Source organism: Ammodytes marinus (assembly GCF_949987685.1).
Source record: "Ammodytes marinus genome assembly, chromosome: 9".
In the NCBI taxonomy this organism is placed as follows: Eukaryota; Metazoa; Chordata; class Actinopteri; order Uranoscopiformes; family Ammodytidae; genus Ammodytes; species Ammodytes marinus.
Window position 1 is genome coordinate 12,293,336 of NC_137213.1, and position 25,768 is coordinate 12,319,103.

The window sequence follows — 25,768 nt, forward strand, 5'->3', positions numbered from 1 at the left end:
CCTAATCAATGGATATGTTACAACATTCTTTTAGATTGACTTGGGTCTGACAGCACATGTGTTTGCCAATCACCTGACCAAGTCATGGTTTGTCTAATTACTTGAAATGAATGTCATGTAAAATATCTCCCATTTCTGGGCCAGACGGGCTGAATTCCGCCACAGTGCATGCATGAAGTTAATGCCCCTTAATATGTTGCAGCACACACTCCGTACAATGGGAAAACACTTGGCAGCAGAAAAAATCCTCCAAAGCATGCCTGCTCTGTTAGGCACATCACATTTTATTATTGTGAGGACCGGGCCAAACAAGGGATTTTTTTGGTGCCAACAAAACACCGGAAAATTGACTATCTCTTAACTGATACCATGCATGGCAAACAGGCAGCAGTAATCCTGTATTTTTTTGTACTGAGTGCATACTGCTTCCACTGAGGAAGGGAATTAGTGATGTAATAAAGTTTGTCAACTCAATTAGACTGCTACATTGTCGGTAGAACTTCTGTTAAGATAGTCGAATTTGGGTTTTGCTTTTAAGACTTCTGGGAGGTACAAACATTCCTTGTGAAAAATGTGACACTGTTCCATCTAAAGTTGTATATAGCTGATGATGGTCACTTGTAAGTTGTACCACTGTAGAATCAATCAATTTGGTCATTTTAGGTCAAGTTAATTCTTTTATATACTCCAAAATCAAAACAATGTTTAACCAAATTTACATAAAACCTCTATTTTTAGACATAATTTGATAAGAGAAAACTGGTGTCAAATGGGTGGAATCAGATTTTATTTACATTTAAATGCCTGTATTCCAATGGGGAAACAGGTTCCAACGATGTGGAAAAACAAAAACTGACTCTTAACTTTTCAAGTTTTAACCAGACACATTTTCACCTTCAAATCCCCAAATAAATTCTTCCTATGAACTTCTTAGTCCTATCTCCTATGTCAACATGAAACCTAGCTGTATAGCACACCCTCCCTGCGTGTTCTACCTCACTCAAATGTTACCATAGCCTGAGGGCACGGCATGGGGCCTCCGGAGGCAACGTATCTCCGGCGCAGAGACGGATCCGCGGAGACAGGGAAACACTTGGGAAGACGGATACCTCAGCCAGGCGTCTGCTGCCATTTAAAGAGTCTCACCCTGCTCTGAACTGACATTTTCTGTTTCACCATCTTCTCGACCGACTCCTCCCCCCACTCCGCTAACTTGTGTACAGAAAGAAGCACAGGGATCTAGAAGTGATCGTGTGGAAAGGAATTAAAGCTTATTCCCCAGCTCAAACACAACCTGGAGCTTTCACAGCATATATGTCTTTGAATTGTCCTTCTCCTGCAGTCTGAAGCCAGAGTTTGGGATAATGCGGAAAGTGCGATGCAGCCTCTCTCTCTCTCTCTCTCTCTCTCTCTCTGTCTGACAACAGCGAGCCTGATGAGCTCCCCGTGGCCAGGCCAGGTGCTTGGTTTGGAGTCGCGGGGACCAGAGCAGATCTTTGGTACCAGGGGAGGGAGGATTGACATGATAACATAGCCCTATACCCGACTGACTCCCCCACGCCACCCAGCAGCACGGCCACACAGCTTAATCCTCTCTCGTTCACCCCCATTCCTCGCCTCAATCCTGTGTCAAAACAAGGGGGTTTTGTCAGCCGTGAGGGGTGTCGCATCCCTCTCAGTCCCTGCCAACGGAAACGCTATTACTGACTGCCAATGCCCCGGGAAAAAAAACAAAACAATATGCATATTATTCTAATACCAGCCGTCAGTGCCTTGGAATTACTCGGCATGATAGCATAATGAATGCGGTGCCTTGTAGGTTTTTCTACATAAAGCTGTTTTGCCACGTGGATGAATAATTCATATACTTATAGCCCAGAGGCAATGAATCAACAAGGCAAGAACCAAGAAAATTAGCCACCAATTAGTGTTTATTTATGGGCACAGTGTGTTTTTTACTCTGTGTTGGTGCCAAAAAAATATACATGCAAAGTAAAGTTTGGGCGACCCCTCCGACCTTGGGGATACAAGTAAGCAGAAGGGAGGAGAGGGGAAAAAGTGGGCTTGACTGATGGATGAATCAGATGTTCCCCCCCGCCCCCCCAACCTGCCAGTCTGGTTATTGGTCTCTCCGAGTCCAGACATACGGTATCAGAGTCAGCCTCTCGTAGCAGGTCGATGTAATCTCTGGGCACATGATATGTAAGGGACTTTGTTGACTGAGGGGGATGTGATGTGAGGTTTTAATGCTGCCACATGTGAGCTTAAACCTGTCTCCTTGGAGCGTGCAGACCCCCCCCCCCCCCCCCCCCCACACACACACACACACACAACACCTCCGCCCATCTCCCCCTCTACACCCCCCACCCAACACCCCCCCACCCCTACCCCTCCCCTAGGCTGTTCCTAGCCCAGTGCACTGGCAGCTTGCCCGGATACATTGGTAGTCGTTAGTTGTCACTGCAACGATGTGACACGTCGCTCTGATTCGCGGGGACTGTTGTTGAAAGTGATCGCTCCTGCCAAGGAAGAAGCCCTCACCGCGGATAAATGGACACTGAACGGCATGTGAACGGAGAGATAAAAATGGCAGGGAGAAAATAAACCAGTCAGTCGGGGTATAGCCTGGCTTCTCAACACTAATATCTTTAGGAGCTGGTGAGCTTTGCAGAGAGAGCTTTCAGAGACAAGACAGATTGAATATCTTCCTTTTTTACTGATTCTCAATTAATTTCCTTTCCAGTTGAAGAAAGAAAGAAAGATTTGCCTAAAGTTGAACGCTACACTCTGGAAATTTTGTAAAGTGTTAAGAAACTCTCAAGGTCAATGCTTGGAGAATATATCTCTAGCCAATTCAATAAAAGACAAACAGACATGAGTGAAAGATGGGTTTTATAAGAATCAGACAAGCTGTCGACAGGAGGATAAAGAAAGGGGGGAAAAAAAAGCTGCCTGATATTCATGAGGATAACTCTCGAGCGTCTGCGCTTTCCCTTTTTCTTCCTTTTGTAAGGCTTTGATTGTAAGGAAATATGCTGCTGTGGATGTCTCGTCCTTTTCATGAGCTCCAAACGTGGAGTTTTCGGTGCTGCAATGAGTCAGACATTGTGTTGGCCAGGAGATAAGGCGGGCCAGGTGACAGACAATGTTTCAGCCGCCTCTGACTGGTGGGATAAGCGCTGTTCATGTCAGGCCATTTACTTTAGCTTTTATATGAATAGGCTGAAAAGAACTGAGGCTTTTACTAAGAATCCTAAGAACAGTTTGGACCAAATGCACTTGGAAGAAAGACATTTTCTTTTGTATTCACATAAATACCAAAACCTAGGTGTTTTGCTTGGCACCTTTACAGATCTTAAACATTGATTTGTAAACATGGATGAAAATATTGAGGCTTCTGCCCTTTTGAATACGTTCTCCCATGGTGTTGTATTTGGGGGATTGTGTTGTCTACATAACAGGTGTGTCAGAATCAGTATGCTCTACAATACTTTGTAAGCTGTCAGAGACGTATTTAAATACAGAGAACCCAGTCACTTCTAGTCTTATTTTGGCTCAACATTATAGAGCCTCATGACTTGGTTAGAATAACCGGGTTAAGCTCTGATTCTAATACGTTAGAGAAAAGTGGTTGCAGATGACTGGATGGCGTTTTCCACCCCATGCATTGGAGGCAATTTAATGGACAAGGTATAGCAACCCTATATGTTCCTGACTTCGTTTTAATAGCATCACAAGGTTGATTTTAAATTAAATCTTTTTACAACAATAGGATGGATTGCCATGACCTATGGATGATTCCTTATCATTTTATTTAGTCCCATCATCAGGTTGTGTCAAAAGCCATACTACATTCTAATTCTATACAGTGTGCACTGTCTACTAATGGAGCACTTGGCATACAACAATATCACAACATATTATACTGACAGGAAATGATACAATATGTGTAACAATGGATGGGAATCTTTATTGTATGTAGCATGGGTTTTTAAGACACAACAATTGTCGTTGTTGATCCAGTCTTCACTCTAACTTAGGGATGTAACAATATACCGCAAAATGGTCGTTCGTGATATGAAAAGGCCACGAATGTCAACCGTATGTTTTTTCTTGTTATACCGTGTCACGGTATTGAGGAGCGTGCATGGTAAATGCGCTCCGTCATTGTGGAGAGTCTGGTAAGCAACGTTGTCATAAACGTAGCACTCAATCTAACACTGTATGGGTCACACCAGCATTGGAAACCAAACAATAACACATTGACACAACATCTTATCACTGAAACATGACTTCTAACTTTAACCTCTTAAGCTCTAGCCTATTTTTTAGGTTTCTGCTCGAAAATGACATACCCAAAATGAATAGAGTATATCTCTGCATCTACAAGGTCTATTTGAATAATTGTGGTGTCATTATGAAGGGAACACTTGTGAAATGTGTTCAGATGTGTAAGTATCAGTATTTATGTCACTGGCTCAGAGTCAATTAAGTTTGCACACAAGCATAAATGACTGATTTCATTTCCGCCTAAAAAAAATCACACTTTTACAATGAATATCTCTTTGAAATGATGCTGATGGGGCTAAAACTCTACATCTAAGCATAGCACAAGGTGTTACCATTATCCCTGCAAAGTTTGATCCTCATAAAGTGAAGCAGAGCAGAATTACAGAGGTTTTAGTACAGACTAGTCAGGCGGACTCTCCAAAATGGTCATTTTGGCACATTTTGGCACACTTTGGCACTAGCTGTGCCATTTGAAGTTTTTGATGTACTGAACTATATTTTTCACTTTTATGTCATTATCTGTGATCATCACATACATTTTCAAGAGTTTTTGACTTTTTTTTTGATTTTTGATTTTTTTTTTGCATAACCAACCTAAACTATATACAATTTTCAAAGAACCATAAAAAGCAACTGAAGTTTGAATCAAAATGAAACATATTTATTTATCAACAATAATAAACAAACTGTAAAAAAATAAATCACACAAAACTATTTACACTGACTGTGAAGTCCAAATAAAAACAATATATCAACAATAAGTCCAAACTAAAAACAGCCCCTCCTGAGTCTCCTTTTCCTCTCTACTTGTTGTCGTGCCAGAGCTGGAAACAGTTCTTTTTTGCAGTGAGACAGTGGTACCTGACATTTCCTGCAATACATGGATGTCTTCACCCTCGGGATCCCAGCAGATGGGCATGCGTGGGGGCAGAGGCAAGCGGTGGAGTAACTTCCTAGCTGCATCTGAGAAGGCAATGGCTCTGTCTGGGAAGATGAAGCTGCTCATCATCACTGCAACACCAATTGTGGAAGGAAACAAATATTATTTAGTGGCCTTATTTTGAAAGTGTAATACATTCACAATATATTCACAAAAGCTATCACAATAGATGTGTGATAATAACAATCTTGGAAGTAAAACACACACACAATACATGCATTCACATAAGCAATAGACATGTGATAATAATAATCTTGGAAGTAAACACAACATAAAAAACACACTCCCTCCCTCCCTCCCTCCCTGCCTGCCTCTCTCTCACACACACACACACACACACACACACACACACACACACACACACACACACACACACACACACACACACACACACACACACACACACACACACACACACACACACACAGGCCGGCACACACACGCATTTATCTAGCATAAAACTGATATTATATACATTATATACTGGTATATATGAACATCTCTTTGGGATGTCTCTCTAGTAACTAATTAATTGAATTGTACCTTTCCATAGGCGGCATGTAGTCACTGTCGCTGCCGAGGTCTCTGTCGTCTGAGCTGGAGTCCCGTGCAGAAAGTTCGTCAGCATTCTCAGCAGTTATCATTTCGATCAACTTATCCATACTGCACTAGGTTCGGCGATGTTCTGCCATTTTTGATAATAAATGACCAAAAAACAACAACAAACTATCTCAAAACTCCTCAGGACTCCTCAGTATCCGTCTCACACCGTGCGCTCTGCGCACTCTGCGTAAACATGGCTACTGTTGCATGTAGCCTAAGATGGATACGCAGACCCATAACTCAGCCAATGATTGTTCGTTTCGGATGATTGACACCTTGTTTTAACCGTAAGAGCCAATAGATTTTAGGGGAGGTATCGAAATGTGTGCCAGACACATGATTGGCTAGCAGTAAGAAAGCAAAATGGTACCCGCGGTAAACCTTCTATGATGCATGGTGAACTAACGAGACTCCTTGAAAGTGAAAAATATGTCAGATTCACTTGGAAATGGTTGGAAACGAAAGGGGACATGTTGGATTTACTATAACAGGAGTTTTTTGCTCTAAAGTACAACTTTTCATCAAAATATCGCAAAGGTAAGAGCGAATTTATGTTGGTCTCTGTAAGTAAGTGATTGTTTACCTTTGTATTCTTTGGTCGCTGGTTCACTGAGTTTTTATCGTAGGGACATGACAGTGGTACTGTTGAACTCGTTATGGTCTTAGCTTTCATTGGAGATGATATTTGTGTGTATACAATGAAGTATCGGAGCGGTAGCAATGGAAATGTGGAGAGAGGGTTGACTTTCTGACGCTATTCGGATTTTGATATTTGATCATTAATATGCTTGGTGTTTGAGTTGTGTTTGGTGTGTGTAAAAATTACTTATATGTGCTTGTAGCTGAGTTTCTCATGTTTAATTTGATGTGCAGTATGACTATTTCTACATTGTTATGGAAGTGTTGTATGCCTTTTGCTGCGAGAGTGATCACAAAGTCCCCTAAATAGGGGACCCTAGAGTCTAAGAGGTTAAATTGAACAGTCACGTCTCACGTGGGCCGTTGTTTACACTACGCAGAGCAACGCATGCAGCTTCACCACATTGAGTCACGCAGCAACAAAGAAGAAGAGAGAAAGAGAAAAGGGAGAGATAGAGAAAAAGATCGGCATAGTAGCTTACTAGCTTACCAGACTGAAGAGAAAGTTGCTCGCGGGTGAGTTATATCATTATGAATCCAGGTGAACGTGAGGAAATGAGATACAAAAAAAAAAAAAAAAAAAACATCCACCGCGACGGCGAGTTAAATCCCAGGTAAAGTCGGCGAACTTCGGTGAAAGGCAGATGAAGGAAATAAGTCCAAAGATCCTTTATATGTTCATCACAACTTCACGTGAACTAGCATAGGAACTCAGCTATACGAGCTATACCGGTGTTGCGCCGAAAGCTGTGACCTGCCAGAATATCACACATTCTGGCAGGTCACAGCTTTCGGCGTAACACCGGCATGTTGCGCAATACTATGGAATCCCTACTAGGTCAAACTTAGGTGACACTACTGTCAAGCATAGGTGACGTTGCGAAAGTGTGAGGAAGGGAGGAGGGAGAGGAGTGCACTGCAAAAACATTGATTTTGAGACTGCAGTTTTAATTAATAACAAATAAAAATCACAATTTAATATTTTACTGAGTTCATTGTGCCTGTCATAATGTAGGCCTATTAAAGAGGACCTATTATACTACTTTTCTGGTCTTAATTTCTTGTTTTACACTGCTATAGAGCAACCTGACACGAATCACATCACAAAAAACTATGTAGATTTTCGGGAAGCTCTTTCTCTTATGTTGGCGATCCAGCACATCCTGTCAACACTTGAGTGTGTGTGCTTCGGCAATCTCCGCTCCCTCCGCCTGTGCATCGGACATCTCCGCTACCCTCCCCCCCCCCCCCCCCCCTCCTGCAAACCCCACTCCGTTGTGATTGGTTACCTTCCTTCCGGAACACTTTCAGTGGCGGGAAGCGCGAGCATGGACCTATAAGGGCGCGAGGCAGACGCGAACAGGGAAGTGACAGCATTACCATACATGGAAACATCCGCGTGGTCACGTCACCAATTTTTATGCGAGGTCACGAATTATGAAAGGGTAGACCGCTTTGAAGACGTGACTTCTCGACTGGCTAGAATAGTGTTTAGTGTTCTGCACAGACACCCCAGACGGTCAGCAGGGAATACGTCGAAATGCATGTAAGTCATTATTTAATAATTTAGTATGGTTAAGCATGACTATGAATCATCATAACAACGTTTATAGGTCATAAAAGTCAAAAAGCATCATAGGTCCTCTTTAAGGTAAAAGCATGGCTTGCAAAAATAGTGTTGAATAAAATAGAGTTGATAAGCAAATATGACATGGGAAAATTATCACACTATTGTTAAATTATTTTATTGTATGCATACTTTTACAGTTACAGACAAGTGCCTAAAGTTTAGATTTAAAATTCCTATTTCATTTTAAAATTATAGGTGTAATGCTGCTTCTTTAAAAAAATAGTAGAGAAGCAGTGTCTTTGTTTTGGTGATAAGTTGTTTAAATCTCTCAGAAATCTCTTCATAATAAGATATAAAAATTTGAATTATTCGTTTGTTTTATTTAAATCAGCGGTACAACATTTAATTTGAGGGGGTAGAAATGAATTCCGCGCTTAAAGCTGCAGTTGAGAGTTTTTTTACTGTAATATTTGGCAAAACTGTCATAATAGCCATTCAGCTATATGTAGGTGAAGTGGTCTGAAAATATTTTTTTATCACTTTGCTCCCCCCTGCCTCTGTGTGCTGCCCCCCAAAATTGCCACCGCTCACGTTAATTTTGACCAATCAGAGCGAGGTCAGATTCTCCGTTCTTATTGGCTGTGGGACCTTGGCAACGACGTTGATGCGTCAGTTGCGTGAGCGTTCACGACCCTAGCAGTCTGACACTAGCCTCAGTGTTGCCAACTTAGCGATTTTGTCGCTAGATTTAGCGACTTTTCAGACCCCTTTGGCGACTTTTTTTCAAAAAAGCGACAAGCGACAAATCTAGCTTCTTTTCTGGAGTTATTGGTGACTTTTTCGCCGAAGCAAATATCACTTCTCAACGAGCAGCGGGAGCCTCCCGGCCCGTCCCCCGTCACAGAGCATTGACAGACGGCCCGGTCCTTGCGCAGCAGCCCCTCCCAGCTGCGGTCAGAGCAGGAGATACACCTCTTCGCTCGTGTTCCGTTAGCATCACTATTAGCAGTTAGCAGCTTTTCCCACCTCTTCTACAGTCTACGAGTAGTGCAATTCAAAATGTTATGCAGTGCTTTTTTAAACCATGAGCATGTATGATTACTGCTAGACTTAACATTACCACGTTGGTTGTTTATGCGATTGTCACGTTCATAACACTAGAACCTCATCTATTCAAATATTACTGTATAAAACCCCTGTCTACAAATATGCAAATTAGGCGATGACGTCATCTACAAATATTCAAATTAGGTGATGACGTCATCTGGCGACTTCTAGCGACTTTTTGGACAGCCAATAGCTACTTTCCTTACTGAAGAGTTGGCAACACTGACTAGCCTACTGCTTGGTACAAGGCTACTACGGCGGACAGCGAGTAGCAATGTCTTCACAAACGAACCCTCAATTTACCATTCCCAGGATACTAACAACTAACACCGCTAAGACAGCAAAAAAACGAGGAAAGACGAATGTTGAAAAGTTAACTGCTGAAAGGGAGACGGCGAGAGCTTGAAAAAAAGTACACCGGCCATGTCTTCTTGCCCTATCACATCAAGACCTCTCCGACCGCGACCTCGTCCCCTTCCTCTGCCTGCCGCTGGCCCCATATAGGCTAGCCCTCGTCCTGTGATCAGTATTGCCAACTCAAAGCGATTTTGTCGCTATATTTAGTGACTTTTTAGCCCCCCTGGCGACTTTTTTTTCTTCAAAACAGCGACAAGCGACAAATCTAGCTTTTTTTTCTGGTGTTATTGGTGACTTTTTTCGCCAAAGCAAGTATCATCTCTTCTCAACGAGCAGCGGGAGCACTGACACGCAGCCCGCTCCTCGTGCAGCAGCCCCGAGCTGAGATGTGTATCTCCTGCTCTGACCGCAGCTGGGAGGGGCAGCTGCGCGAGGACCGGGCCGTCTGTCAGTGCTCTGTGACGGGGGACGGGCCAGGAGGCTCCCGCTGCTCGTTGAGAAGCGTTAAAAGTGATATTTGCTTCGGCGAAAAAGTCACCAATTACACCAGAAAAAAAGCTAGATTTGTCGCTTGTCGCTGTTTTGAAAAAAAAAGTCGCCAGGGGGGCTGAAAAGTAGCTAAATATAGCGACAAAATCGCTAAGTTGGCAACACTGCCCGAGCAGCCCCTCCCAGCTGCGGTCAGAGCAGGAGCATAGTAGGAGAAACACACACACCTCTCCGCTCTGTTACAATTAGTTTGCTATCTTGCCTGGCTGTTACAGCTACTTTTGTTAGGCCTACCAGCACACTTACAATGATTTTAAGCTAACATACATGGTATGTCTGTGATTAAAATGTATGCTCAATATGTACGTATGTACAGGGTTTTTCCTGCATTCAAAAAATGTTGGCGCCCGCCAAAGGAATTTTAGCGCCCCCCAAAGGAAAATCCTCAGCGCCAAAGTGTTTTTTTTTTATATATAGATAAATAAATAAAAATCTACTTAAAACGGCTCCAAATGTGTTTCCATTTCCGCGCCATTCCAGTCATATTACTTGCAATCTCAGTTGTAAAAAAAGAAATCAGGTCGGGGATAATCGTTATTAAACTATCATTGTTCCGCTCGCCGGGGCATGCAGGCTTGTAAATGCAGCAAACCCTTTCAGCCGTGTGCTCCGCTCGGCCCCTCCCTCACCTGATAGTTTCGCTAACGGCTGGTCCAGAGAGTAGGAGGGAAATGTTGCGCATTGCCGGGTGTTTTGAAAAACTTCTAGATGACGAGAATAAAGGTAAAACTAATTGTGTTGTCTGAAAACACTTCAGACACGCAACAAACTAAAATAATGTGCAAGATTTGTCACGCGCGGACACGCGAGTAACATGACATACGCGACCGAGAGACAGAGAGAGAGAGAGAAAGAAAAGTGATATATGACCTGTTCTGCACCTTTAAACATCCCGACCAATTTGTTTATTCACTTTAAGTCGAGTCATGATGGTCTATGACCAAGCAATCACTGAATAAAAACACAGGAAGTTTAAAGCTCCTTAACTCCTGCCACCACTACAATGCAACTGCCTATCCAGCCAGCTCCATGACATAAATAAATCATGCCCTTACATTCAATGCTAGCAAAAGACGTGCCCTATCAACACCATTTACAACTGGTTATTTTTATTTTGACATATTTTTATTAAATTATTAAAAATATGTTTCACTTATTTAGCCTATTTCTATTCTCTGTTTTCAGTTCAATTAGGACTTTGTTTAAAGTCCAAAGTCATGGTGTTTTTAGAAAAAAAACCTTTGTTAAAAGTAAAATAAATGCATAATGTTCTTAAATCCATGATTAACTGTCTTTAATAATCGTGATAACACAATGTGATTACTCAAAATAATCATGATTATGATTTTTTCATAATCGAGCAGCCCTACCTTCTTCCATGGTTTAGATCAATTAGAAACAATTAAAGTATTAAACAGGTAGGCCTAGTCATTATTAGTATTTTGACTTCATATCTACAGGTTGTTTATTGTGATTTCATAAGCATCAGTGAGCTCCATGGTAACGCAGTGATTGACAGGCTGACTGAAATGTTCTTGAGCTGGACAGAAACTCCCCTCTCCCAACCCAACACCCCTCTTAAAATACACAAACCGTTTGCCTTTACTGTCGCGACCCCAAAAAAAGTCGGTCGCGTACTGACCCCCCAAAGGCCCATTCTGAGCCAGGAAAAACCCTGATGTAGTTATCATTACTAATGTTTAATCACCTCGGAATCGGACATGGTGTCTGTCAGTAACTGAATTCACATAATGAACTATAGGCCTATAGCATTGTAGACTCTTTATTTCTGTAATGTCCTAACGGGTTATTCCATAATATTCTACTGCTATATCTTTCTTAGCTTCTGTTATTAATCCTGTGATTGTTTTCAAATGTTGACTTGCTTAAGGTCATTATGTAGAAGTTTTTTTCTGAATTTGAACAAGGACAAAGTCTAAAGCATTTGAGATTAACTTGTGACTTTGAATACAACAGACTTGTTTTGACTCTGTCCTTTTGCTGCTGGTAAACTGTTTTACTGTATATGCAGACAGAACGCTTCAGGTTTACTGGAATAAAAGGAGACCCAGTTACAGGGTCTCAAAGGCTTGTGTAAACGGCTTAACTCAAATAAGGCTCTATGGCCCACAGCCAGGTTACTTTGTGCATGTTACCATGACCGCTGTGTTGCGGCGCATGTGAAAACCACGACAAATTGCTATGGATTTCTTGAACGGGGTGATTTAAAATAATCCAAAATGTTCACTTTAAAAAAAAATAACGTCATTTTCTTTTAGCTGGTTGCTGTCAAATCTGGTCTTTCAGTTCAGCTGCAGTAAACTTGTCGCCTTATTTCAATGTCCCCGTGTAATTTTCCATGCTATGGAGATGATGGGGTTCTGTTGAGTCACGAATCGCTGTGCGATCATGTCTGCTCCCGAAACCCTGGAGAGGAGAGCTCTTGTCAAAAGCCATTGTGGTTTGTTCCATCAGACTGCTGTCTAAGTGCCTGTGTTGTGTTCTCAGCCAGTAATTAGCCGCACCCCTACAACCTCAATAACACAATCATATCTGGGGCGGCTTCTTCACTTCACACCCACAGCAATAATGAATGAACCGCAGGTTAATGGAATGTGTGTGTGAAATGGATGAGTCCCTCCTTGAAAAGTTTCACACATCTAATTCATTTAGAGCCCAAAAGCCCGAGGCACAATCTACAAAAGTCATCCAGTACTAAATTTACCACTTACTTTGCAATTTCTCACCTTAATTATTAGAAAATGAACGCTTGTGAATGTCGAAACTGAGGCACAGCTTGTTAATTTTATGCACAAGATGGATAAAACATTCATGCTCGTATCTTTTCGGGGAAATACAGCTGAATGTTCCCATTTTTCCTTTTAAGGAGCAAAGCGCTTTTGCAGGCGCCAGTTATCACCATACTCGGTCTTGTCATGTAGATCAGTTGGGAGGTTTGCCAACTCACAATCTGTTGGATAGGTTTGTGTTTTGTGCATTGTTTGTTTTTGTGCATATGGTCTCCTCCCCAAGTTTAAAAGTTCCCAAAGTCTTCGCTTCACAAGATCCATGTTTGTGTTTGGAATAACTTGCAGTTTTAATTGCTGTAGATGCAAATTCAGGCACTAAAAAAATTAAAGCCAGCACCCCCCTCCCCCCACCCTGCACCCCCCAGACTGTCAGGTCAGCACTACAGATGGTCGTAGTGTGAAATTCCTTGTGGGTTTTTCACTTAAACATCTGGATGTTACAGCTAATATCCGCTGTGACTCTATTTGGCCATATTCTGAGCAATCACCCCCATTTGCTTTTCTCAGGTTCATCGTGCCATATGGGCGTGGGCTACACAAGGTTAACTAAAAAAGTTTCTGTAGTCTCAAGAGGGAATAACTTCCAGGATTTCATCAAGTCCTCCATCTTGAGTAGTCAAAATCATTGTTAAAATAAGATTTCTTCACAGCTATGCATACAGAAATGTATGAATATGCATTTTGAGGATTACCACCACTACATGTATACCTAGGGAAGGTGCACAGCAGTACCATCTGCACCTCTCTACTGCTTTATTTTTTTTCTGTGTGCATCAAATGGAATACCATCAAGGGACAGGGGATGACTGCTGATCTACAGATGGGTGACAAAGGGAAAAAACAACTTAAGGTGTCTTTTGTAAGGTGTTCGGCTCAGGCCGGTTTGTATCTATGCTGGTGTGCATGTATTATCATTACATTCCAGTCACATAATTAAGCACCAGATGTCCTGAAAAACAATTATCCAGTGACCTTTTTTGAAAAGAAAAAAATTATAAATTCACAACAATTACAGATGTTCTGGGGGCATTTCCAGAGTCCGCAAAAACTCCATGGATAAATTCTGCATGTGGCACCATAATGGAAAATACTTTTAACCGGTTTCCAAAGTTGAATGTATTTATACATTTAGGAAAACTGTAAACGCTATGTACTTGCTGTGCCATTTTAATTTAGTTATTGTGGTAAATGGGAATGTGTAGCATTGTGACTCAAATGAAATGGTGCAAACATTGATCTTGATACATGATGTACTTTAGTTAAGGTCCGTGTTGTGCTTCTTGGTATTAGCATTGTGGACAAGGCCCTGTGGTTACGGTCGATTCTCTAGTAGCCCTGAAGCTAGCTGCTTTGGGCACACTCCAGCACCCCCCCCCCCCCCCCCCCCCAATCCTTGTCTTTCTCTCTCTCGTTCCCCTGCTCTCTCACTAATCTTACATTGCCTGGAGGTGCTTTTGCGTGTTGTGTGGTTTAGGTCCATTTGTTGATCCAAGCTGTGGAGAAATTCCATCAAAGGGAGATTTTCTTTCGCCTTTCCAGATAAGCAGCATTTGATGTTAACTTGACTGAAGCTGCTTTTGAGTTTGAACCCTCATTTTATGTAAAATGAAACTTTCCTGGTTGTTAATGCTTTTGCCATAAATTAGTCATCAAGATATTTTAATAGTTTCCTTGGTCCAAGTGTCGTTAAATATTTTATCGTCTCTTATCTTTTAACAGCTCCTGTCTTTGCTTTTCCCGTCCTCTCTCGGTCAAATTCACGACAGGCACGATTCCCTGCAGCATTTTGCATGTTGTCCCGGTCGATGTCTGTGACATTTCTAAAACCATGTCAGAATAGCCTAAACACGCCAGTGAGTGCTGCCGTGTTGGGGTGTGAAAGAAGGCTTTGACAGCTCTCCTTGTATCATGATTGATACGGCTCCTCTGGCCAATCCAATATAGGCTGAAAGGCCTGTGGGATGGTCAGGCAAAGCAGACGGCTCAAAGTGATGTTTGAATGGATTAGACATTTTGCTCAAATTTAGTTGTATTAGGAGTGGGAGGACCATCGACCTTTTGTGGTCATTCAGACCTGATTGACAGATATCACAGTTTTTTATGAATCGGTGGCCTCCAGGTGCTGTTAATAATAACCGAACATCACAAGAAGTTTAGTCAAACAATTTTAGCAGATTTCACAATGCTTGAGATTGTGGAGCCGAGATAATATTAAGTGATGATGACCAACACATTTTATTTTTTTTGCTTCCTTGATCAAGAGCTGTATTTATTTGTCTGCAGAGATGCATCAAGCTGGCTCCTGCACTATGGCAGCCATACAGCAGTATGTTATTACAGATTCCTACATTGTATTCATGACGTGTTGACCTGGAATTCTGTTCACAACGCCACACTAAACCAAAGGGAATGTAAATGTCACAGGAGTGTGTCTATTTACTTACATTTGCAAAGCAGATGCTGCGTTTATCCCATACAGAATTTCTGAAGTGTTTTTCTCATCTGTCCAAGAAAGCCTTAGATAAACAGCAGATCATTGAAAATGCAGCAGCGGGTTCACGCCAAGCCCAGAAGTAGAACACACACATTCACTTCATTTTTAAGTCTCTTTGTTGCTTGACTATTACTTTTTAGAATTAAGATTCTGTTATTGGTTTTCCCATTCCTCAGTAAATTAACACTTGAAAACGTGTCATTAGACTTGTTAGGGGTATGTGCAATGGCTTCCTTTTGAACATTTCAGTTCTTCAATGCTGGCATGTCAAGTGTTTTCTATGGGCCATGTGGGGAAGCAATTTTAGTCTTTCTGGTACTTGAAGGCATCTTGCTAAGAAACTTTAAGAAACTTTTAGAACATAACTTATCAAATATATTTGTTTTAGTACATTTTTTGGATATATGTATGATTTTTTGTGGAAACACATGTTTATTCCTGTATTCTGAGATGATACTAAAGCTCATTGCCTCTTGAGTGGAGGGGTTAATAGATTCAGATGTTTGTTGCAATTCTAAATAGAGCAACTAAATAATTGTCATTATGAGATGTCTGCAAAACAACCACAAGACCAAAGGACATGATGAAAATGAGAGAAAAAAAATAATTATAGATTATAGAAGTGGGACCCAGAGAAAATTGGCATTCCTTTCTAGAAAATGTACTTTTAATTTATTACAAAATAGAAAATAATTGTAATAATAATGAAGAAAAATCCATATTAATGAAGTATTTGCCTTTTATTTAAATCGTTGTTATTCAGGTTGTCATTACACTGAACCAATCAGATTTATTTTGCTTCAATCTGCACATCTGCTCCATTCACTGGACTCCGCTTCTGTTCACACTGGCCAAGCGCCATTGTAAATATCTTCTACTGTCCAGCCGGAAATGTGCTTGCACTGTGACTTTACGTGGACGTTTGTCACGCTGTTAATGAAAAAAGCTGCAGTGTACAAGGGATCAGAGAGGTGCTGTGCCGAAGAAGTGTGCGTTCTACGGACTCATACCTGCGATCATTCACCCGGAAGTTACAGTGGCTAGATCATAATACATTTCCTGCAGGGGACACGAAAGAAGGCAACCAACATTGGAGGACCGAAGTCTCCCATATAGGAACTTCAGATCTACCTAATACTGTAAAGGTTCATCTACTCTCTGTGATGTGTGAGGTTTTGATAGGACACTTAAATCAGAAAATAGGTCACCAGTCGTCATACAATAATTGGATTTAAAAATTAATAATATTAATGAGACTCAGGGAATTCTTTTGTTTCCTTGACTTATTCATACCACTCGACTGTCTGAATTGATGATTAAAAAAACTACTGAAGTCTAAATTGTCATTCACATACACACGTAGAGGTGACCCATACATGCATAATCATAGAAAAAGTGGGTTAGCCGAGCCAAGTAGTAAATAAGTTAAATTTTTTTAAACTGGCAGCAAAATACAAATGCTACTTCATATTAACATCCAATGTACTTCTTTAAAAAATTCAACTGCCGGTGGGTGAATGTCATTATAGATTGTGGACAAAACAGTTTCCATTCGTTTTAGCACAGATTTTGACCTTTTCAATGCAGTAAATTGACATTTGGCAAATTAAGCTTAGCCGCTTTCTTGCGTAGAGTTATCAGAAGATTCACACTAGTCTCAAGTAAAGTCTGATAAACATAACCAGTTAGGTTAGCATTTAAGAGTTGAAACGTAGCGAACAGCTAGTATTTCCGAAAGTGACAAAATCTTCCTACTTAAGATCACTAATTTACGCGTTACATCTTGCTTGTTTAATCTGTACAAAGGCTGTTGCCAGGCAACCAGGAAATTAGTCCACTTGTCAAGAAAGTAGCCCAACACATAACCCCTGTAAAACCACACGTATTGTTTTCACACTTTGGTTTCTGTACATGATAGGCTATTATGTGTCACTTAGTGAACTTAAGAGGAGTTGGTTTTAGGACTAATGCTAGAAGTTTTTCCCCTCTTTCCAGTCTTAATGCTAAGTTAAACTAACCGGCTCCTAGCTCCAGCCTCACATTGCATATGAGAGTCGTATTCTTGCAAATGTTTTAGAAACTGCGATCTTGCCTTGTGTGGACAGTAGGAAAACAAATATTCAAGAAGACTTTAGGCTACTAAGTTTATATTTAAACCTGTAACAGCTAAGATTTTGTATTTTGAAAAGTTATCCCCCCCCCCCAGTGGAAAATATGGAGAACAAACAACATTATAATACAGGTGAAAAAATTGTCAAATATTTGTTAGGAAGGCATGCTAGTTAACTTATAACGGTTGGCTTCTCCGACTGTTATGTCAATTACATTTGATTGGTTCATGCCTAATTAGAAACAGACTGATGGCCAATCAACTGTGATAATGGGTAGCATTTTGACACAGTGCAAATGAACTGGGATTTGAGTTGCAGAATTAGCTATAGGCTACCACGTCAAAAAAATAAGTATTTTATAGAGAGAAATGCCACGTATTTGTGAACCTATTGATATAAGTATCCACACTGTCTTAAATTCCTCCCACGTCATTTGAGATTCACACTAACCAGTCTGCAGACTCTATTCCTGTTGCCAAGCACAAGACCTCAGCACATGCACTACATTTAAAAGCAGGGCTCATGTGGCTCCCCCTGACCCTGGAGGATTAAGCTTGGCCACAAGGTTTTTTTTTACCCTTTCAGGTAGGCTGATTTATGGGTCTGCAGAGAAACAAAGGGTCTGAATGTTTTTGAAGTGTGCAGGTGAAGACCCCTAAGATGGCACTTTGAAAAAAGCTCCCACCGGGATTGAAATCTCCTCAACCACACACACCTGTCAAGGCAAAGCCCCTGGTCCTGGATCCACCTTCCACCTGTGCACTGTCCGCCCACCTGTCTGTTCAGACTGTCCAAACTCGACGTGCCTTTGTGTGACGGCGTATTAAAACTTACTGCATTTGTGATTGATGATATGTCACGACACAAAGCAAAGTAATGATATTCCATCAAGCTGATCATTCTGCCTGAATGCACAAGCGTTGCCTTGTGGCCTAGATTTTCCCCCTCCCTTTCTCAAGAGGGATTGATTCAACCTTTCTTCTATTCTTCTACATTTTCTAATTAGCTTTAGTGATTTCTCTAATTCTTTGACATTCAACCTTGGAATTATTTCCTCCTCCACACATAAAAGCAGGCATTTGTTCCAGTTCTGGAAAACCAACAAAGCATGTTAATATTCTTGTTTATACCATGATCAAACATAATCATTCTCTCCTCTAGAGGGAACCTCCCTTTGGGCTAATTTCTGGCATTGTTACTTGCGTGTTTGACAAATTAGAGTCTGGGAAACTGAGGGAATGGGGGGGAAACTACTGATACTGATACTTAGCATTTCATCCCTCCTTACACTCTAAAGGCGGAATTCAAAGGTTTGTTGACTTAGCAGGTTTTGGGAGGATTGAAGGGGTTCAGTCTGGAGTCTCGTCCACTGTGAGATGTTGTTTTCTTCATTGAGCACAGGCTTTTCTCTTCCAGAGAGCTCCCTGTCCAGGTGTGAATCTATTTTCTTTTTATCTGGAAAAACCATGGAGCTTTCAACTCTCTTATGTTGCCGTTCATTGATTGAAGCTCAGGCCAGTGGCCCAGTACAACTGAATCAAATGTGAAACCACACTGGGGGAAAGTTTTAATTTCCCGTCGTAAGGTATTGAGCTACTTCTGTGTTGTGAATCAATGCATGGGGTTAATGCTGATTTTGAGCGGTTGATTCTGCAACACGGAATACACATCAAAAACAGCAGTGCATTCAGACACAGAGGGATTGTTGTTCATTTTTTATTTAGGATATTTGACAATCAAAGTCTTAGCATTTTAGTATTCTCAGCCTTGCATCATCCCCTCGGTGCAGTTTTTAACTTGTGCAACAAATAAACATTGATTTTGTGCTCAATCACCGTGTCATTTCTGGGGACATGTTGAACACAGGAAAATGAGAAGCCAAACAAGCCTGTTTCTTTATGCTATTCTGTGTTCCAACAGGCATTAAGCTCAATAGGAAACAGCCTTGTTTTTTCTCTCTCTCTCTCTCTCTCTCTCCGTCTCTCTTTCGCTCTCTGGAGGCCAGAGGCACTGAGACAGACAGACTGTAGCGCTCTGTGTGGATAGACACAAGAATGGGGGATGCTGGGAACAAAAGGAGGAGAAGCCATTGTTAACCAGCCTTGTTGCTGTCAAATAAGGATGCGGCTAAGCAACGTCTCTGCAAAACTGTGAACACCAAGAACAGCAGGTGGTCATACACAGTCTTTAGAAACAAATTCAAACTGATCCTCAATACTTGGAAAGCTCTCCTGCTCGTAAGTGTAAATTAGCCTCTGAAGTATATTTATTGACCTTTTTAAAACTGGAATCACTGATTCTGGAAAACGCTTGTAAAAATATCCCCTCACGATCTTCGTGCTTCTGTGTTTGCGCTTCGTTATTACACAGCCCAGACTCTGTAAACGGGTATGTAAATAAAGTTGCGAGGACCAACCCACTTTAGTTAGCAATAATGCTTTCAAAATAGGCAAAGATGAATCGCTATGGAAGTACAGGTAGCATGTGTTTTTATTTGTAGCCTACTGCTTTACTACTGTTTTATTTCAGTGCTTACACACAGTACAGACGGGTATCTGTTCGTGAGGAGATATTCACTGATTTTGACAAAGTGATTTTGACAACAAGCGTTCTCCAGAATCACTGACTCCACCTTTAACCTTGCAGTAAAAAATCTGTCAAAATGTGATTCAAAATGAACCTTGTTAAGAGAAAAATAACATGAAGTTTTGTGATATCGGAAGATACTTGAATGCAGACGGACCTCATTTTTACTGCTTAGGGAAAAATCACAATAAGGATCCTCCATGTCTCTGAGTTAGATTCCATATTCATCTTAATTGGTGCCTGGCAGGTTATACAGAATGGAGATGGATTTGAAGTCATTTACTGGAAGCTCTTGACAGGCGCAATGGAAGAGAACGTCAAGCCCAGTGCTAGCACACATAGCTTGAAAATCATCTGTCAAAATTTTGCACATCTAAGGAGACGGCTGCCTGTCATCTTCAATGTACATCTAAGCGTGCACAAGGGTGGTTTTGATCAGGAACTATGTTGTACTCCTGATGTAAAGCACATTCACATTCATCAAGTTGATATTTGGTTGACAAGACAAAAAAAAGTGCCCTGTAAAGGCAAAGATGTTTTTATAATGAGATGCTTTTGAGCTGCACACACTATATTGCCAACGGCTTTTTCTTATAATAATGAGTTTGTGCAACAAAAAAAAATTCAAAGACTCCTACGTCATCAGACACATTCCGCTGTCTTAACTCATATGCGGTGTTCTCTTTTTGCCCTGACTTTGTTCCGTCACCATAGATGTGATTTGTCGGTTGTGTTTTGCGAAACAGTGCCGACAAGTACATGGCTGAGCCAGGCAGATTATCAGCGGAAATCTCCACTCCAACTTCTTTATTTCCCCTCGAATCAATGTGGTGAACAGCAAGACGTGATTGATAATGATATTGAGATTGATTGTCTAAATCCCACCCCTCAGTTCAAAGTCCCCAAACAGATAGTATATATACATGCAATTCAGTGCAGAGATAGGATTTAGCAGGAGCTGCCAATAGATAAGTGAAATAGGGCCAGAGTGAAAAGGCCTATCAGTCCCTAAGGGGCTTAGCTGCAGGATCCTGGAGCTCTAAACTGGTGGTGGTGGAGGGAGATAGTCGACATTGGTTTTAAATTACCCAAGATTGCCTTGTGGTTTCTGTCTGCGGGGACGCCAGCAGACAAGATGTTTGTTAAAACAAGTGCATAGACTGAGGCATATTGAGCCAAAGAGCAGACCTGTGATTTCCTTGCCAGACAGAGCAGGTTGCAAGGCTGGTAATTGCAGAATTGGCAGAAGGGCTAAGGGGGTCTTGCAGCAATGATACCTGCCACTGGGACCGAAGCAGTGGTGATGCTCGAAAACGGCTCCGTTTCCACCCTGGGAGGATATTCTATCTGATGCCATAGAAGCTACTGTATACACTACACTGATGGTGCTGACGTTATTTTCCTCGCTTTGTTATACGGCCTATGTAACTCTCTCAAAATTACTAGGTAGAGAGAATGACCAATGCAGTATAGCTATTAATTATCGTACGGATGCCAACCAGGATATCTACCTTCAAAGTCCAGAGTTTTGCTGTGTTCTGCCTTTCGGTCTTCTTTCTCTGCATCATGCATCAAACAAAACAGAAAGCTGCCCAAGAAAAAGTCCCATAGGCCTACATAACACCCTTTAAAACCACAACTTGTAATTTTTGCAAATCAGTTTTGTACAAATAACATAAAGAAGGAGAAGTAGTGAAGTGAAGATTTTCTGGTAGATCGTTTTCATTACCTTTTGGACAAAGCAAGGCTAGCTGTGTTCATGCTAAGCTAAGCTAACTGGCTGCTCTGTATTGAATGGACAGATGTAAAAATCAATCTTACCGTTTAACTCTGCTGGAATGCAAATAAGTATATTTGCCAAAAAGGCAAACTAATGACTTTTGTTTTGATCATTAGAAACAACTGTTTGTCTCAGATCAGCATCTCTGAATGTGATGCTAAATAACCATATGAGTAATTAGAATGAGTAAAAATGACATTTAAATTAGAAAAAGCATAAATCTACAAGAAAAAAAAATTACTTTACAAATGTAATCTTGCAAATAAACAAAGCAAAGTCAATTACTACATCACTAAGGATAACACTTTATTCCTATAAAATTTTTTTTTACCACAGATCTGCTCTTTCAATATTCTTTCAACCCTCACAATCCTTCCCACAGTCTTTCATTGGCATTCACAGAGGGGACTGTGCATACCACTCTGCTACAATACCTAAGTTTCATACACAGCTTTTAATGCTTAAAGTTTACTTTTGTTACAGGTGCAATAACAAAAGGCCTTTTAAGTCTGACTTGAAAATCTTTAGGAGAAATTGGCTCCAGCATTGAGGGGTTGAGATATTGATTCTGGCCTCTGGCTCAGGTCGGGAAAAGATGGATAGATTTCTTTGAAATGCGCTCTGCGTGAGAATATAAAGACTATTGTGTGTTCTCACTCAGGAATAAATTGTTTCATGACATATCTAGGGCCACCTTTTTAGCTTCAAGCTGCCTGCTTCTCTTGAAAGGGGAATGTTGACGGGGAGGAGCACATTCATCCGTAGTCGCAGACTACCCACACCTCATAGAAGCTTTTATTGAAAGTTTAAATCTCCTTCAGAGAGTTGGCAGCCTCTCGTTGGGAGATCTATTTCAGCAGCTGTCGAGCGTGATTATATGGCGGTTGTGCCACACACTGGTGGCAGCGAGAGCGATATAAACCGCCTACGGAGAGAAGTACTATTATGATGCTATTGATTGATGCATTCATGTGCACAATCTCTTGAAACAGGCATTAGTTTGCATGGATGGTGTGCAACATGTGTTTGGTGATGAATTTCTTCTTTTGATTTGTGATGCAAAGAGGAAGTCTCATGTTTGAGGAAAACTTCTGGTGCCATGTTATTTTTGTAGAACAAGATGCTTAAATCTTTACCTCCAAACTAAACCGTTCTGCAGTAAATCGATAAAAAGTTGCAGGCGTTATTGGAGAATTTCCCAATACTGAAGTCTGATACCAAGAGGCAATAAAGCCAAATTGATGTATTGCTTGTTCACCCCCTTTTGCCGTGTCTTTAATGGTCGAAATAGTTCAGCGAAAGCAACGGATCGGAATGGTACTTTAGTGTTGTCAATGGAGAGGCAGCAGCCTATGGGTTTGTTCAGCCCACACTGGTTTCAGATCTATTCAGAATCAATAAGAGAACATAGTTACCAAGACTATACGATGTAATGTGGGTCGTAATGAGTGCATTCTCCTTCAGGCTTGGATTTGTAAAAACTCTGGTAAAATAAAGGTATTTTAAGTGTCTCTTATTCAAGTTCTGGCATTTAATACTGCCATAAAGTCAGATAACTGTTGCTATTGCAGGTCGAACAGCAGGAGACCATATCGGTGATATAAGCCAACATGTATAAGCAGTATATTTTGTTAACCTCTTATTTATCACCTGTAAGCAATCAAACTGAGTTGTTTATTTTCTATGTCTTTTGAATTCAAGCTAATTGAGCAACAAGAGAATCCTTAAAAGAACCGATCTAATGATGTCTTAAAAGGATGAAGTTTTAAACTGAAAGCGTTTGAAAGCATCCCTTTTCATTTATTATTAAACACAGAGTTGACATTTAAAGGAACCTCTGTAAATCAAACAAGGAATAGGCTCTGCTAAGTGCATATTCTTTTGATGGCATTTTTTTTTCTTCTTTCTTCAGTGTTTGAAATTCTCTCTCCACGGCCGTCACCCACTGCCTCGGAATACATTTTGCTCCTCGCGAATGCCATCGATTTGAATATCAAACGCCAATAAAAGCCACCTTTGGGTGTTTGTTTGAGATCGGCCATGCTGTGAGAGGAAGGTGGGCGGCACGGAGCAAAGGATCTTGGAACTATTGAGTCAAAATATTGATGGAATGGAGCCAGTCCCTGTGACGCCGCAGCCAAAGACTTGTTAATGGTTTCCCAAGTTACAGCTTGGCAACACAGACGTTTGTATTAAACCTAGAGAGAAAGTCGACTGAGCTACTCATTCGGCACCACCTTCATCATTCTATAATTTCACAGTCACATCAGGGAGATGGAGGACAACATGGCTTCCATCTGTTGACCACCACCAACTCCACTGGCAATATCGATGGTGAATCTTGAGGGTTTATCATTCAGATATACTCTCCCAGATTTTCGGCCAGTCTTGCAAATGTTTTCGACCACCTTCACATTTAATCAAAAAGTGACGTGGTATGGGCTCGGGATGTGTGCTTTAAGTGGATCAGGGTTTAACTGGCTATACAGAATAATAAGCTAACTTGCACCCTATTAGTATATAACTGCTGTTTAGGAATGCTAAAGAGCTCACCATAACAGCTCAGCTGTAAGAATGAATCCATATGGCATGGGAAATGTGTATGGAGAATAACATTTTGTATGGTAAATATGAAAATAACAAGTTCATTTTTTGAATTTACAAAAGTCCCTGGTTCTGACAACATATAGTTTATAAAGCTACAGTGTTAGAAGAAGTACCCTGATCTTTTAAATCGATACCATAGTGTACAAATATTTTTTAGAAGCATCAAAATACACACAGTATCAATCAAAATAACTTATTATTCCCAACTTTTCTGCTACGTAGGTAAGATGGCCTTTCAGGATAATAAGTGTCCATCGTTCCACACTCAACTTTCTGACTTTTTTCAATGCACCATCCACCATGTGAGACGCAGCTCTAACACACAGTTAGCTTCTCGAACAAGTTGCTTCTGTGATATTCCATCCAGGGTAGACAGAAAAGAATCCTCAACCTTTGACCTGTAATACTTTGGCAATCACTCCCATTTTCTATGTCCACCCCCTCAAAAACCAGACAAAGCAGCAAATATATCATTAAGCAGCTGCCATATTAATTATCCCGTGTTCTGCTCGTTTGGCCACTCATTTGCACGTGTACTGTAAATGTCACCAGAGAGATAAATGGGAAAACAAAACCCTGGGCATGTAGCCTTTGTGCAGCAGAATGTCAGAGGGAGTTTGTAAGAGATGAGATATTGGTTTTGGTTTGGCATAGATTCTGGCTCAAGGGACACTCCAAGAGGCACTCAAATCTCTATGGCATCTGTGTTTAGAAACTTATAAACAATGTGCAAGCAGGCACTTTCACATTCAACATTGGGATTATTTTCTTTCAAGAATCGGGGAAAATGTACTTTTGGGGCGACTGTGGCTCAGTTGATAGAGCGGGTCGGCTGATGATCAAAGGGTTGGAGGTTCGATCCCCGCCCTGCCACCTGTGTCATGGTTGTTGTGTCCTTGGGCAGGACACTTCACCCAACTTGCCTCGTGTGAATGTCGATAGTTAGCCTGCTATCGGTGTATGAATGTGTGTGTGAATGGTAACGTGGGAATGGGAACAGGTCTCCCTTGCAAAAGAGTCTTCGGTCTCAATGGGATTTACCTGTATAAATAAAGGTTAAAAAAAACTGTACATCTGTTATCAGCACAGAAGCACTGTAAACATGCATCTGATGCAACTTAATATCATGTCTAAGGCTTCTCACTTCTTTTAAAAGCGACCTCCCACTGTGTAAAAGCCACCAATATGTTTCACAGTCCTTTTACAGTAACATATTGCTCTGACATTCCTTTTTTTTGTAGATTTATGAGTGGATTGAAAAGCACTTCAGGGGTAAAAAAAAAAAAAAAAAGAAAGCTCAACCCTCACATTCTCTGTGTGGCCTT

At 41.1% G+C, this 25,768-nt stretch overlaps 1 protein-coding gene across 1 annotated transcript in view; it reads left to right on the plus strand.

The window, feature by feature from the left end:
• The window catches only part of LOC307255153 (receptor-type tyrosine-protein phosphatase mu), a gene marked incomplete at both ends in the record, with an annotated part of 168,280 nt that overhangs the window by 17,853 nt on the left and 124,659 nt on the right, over positions 1-25,768 (plus strand). The gene's annotated exons all lie outside the window — the stretch shown is intronic.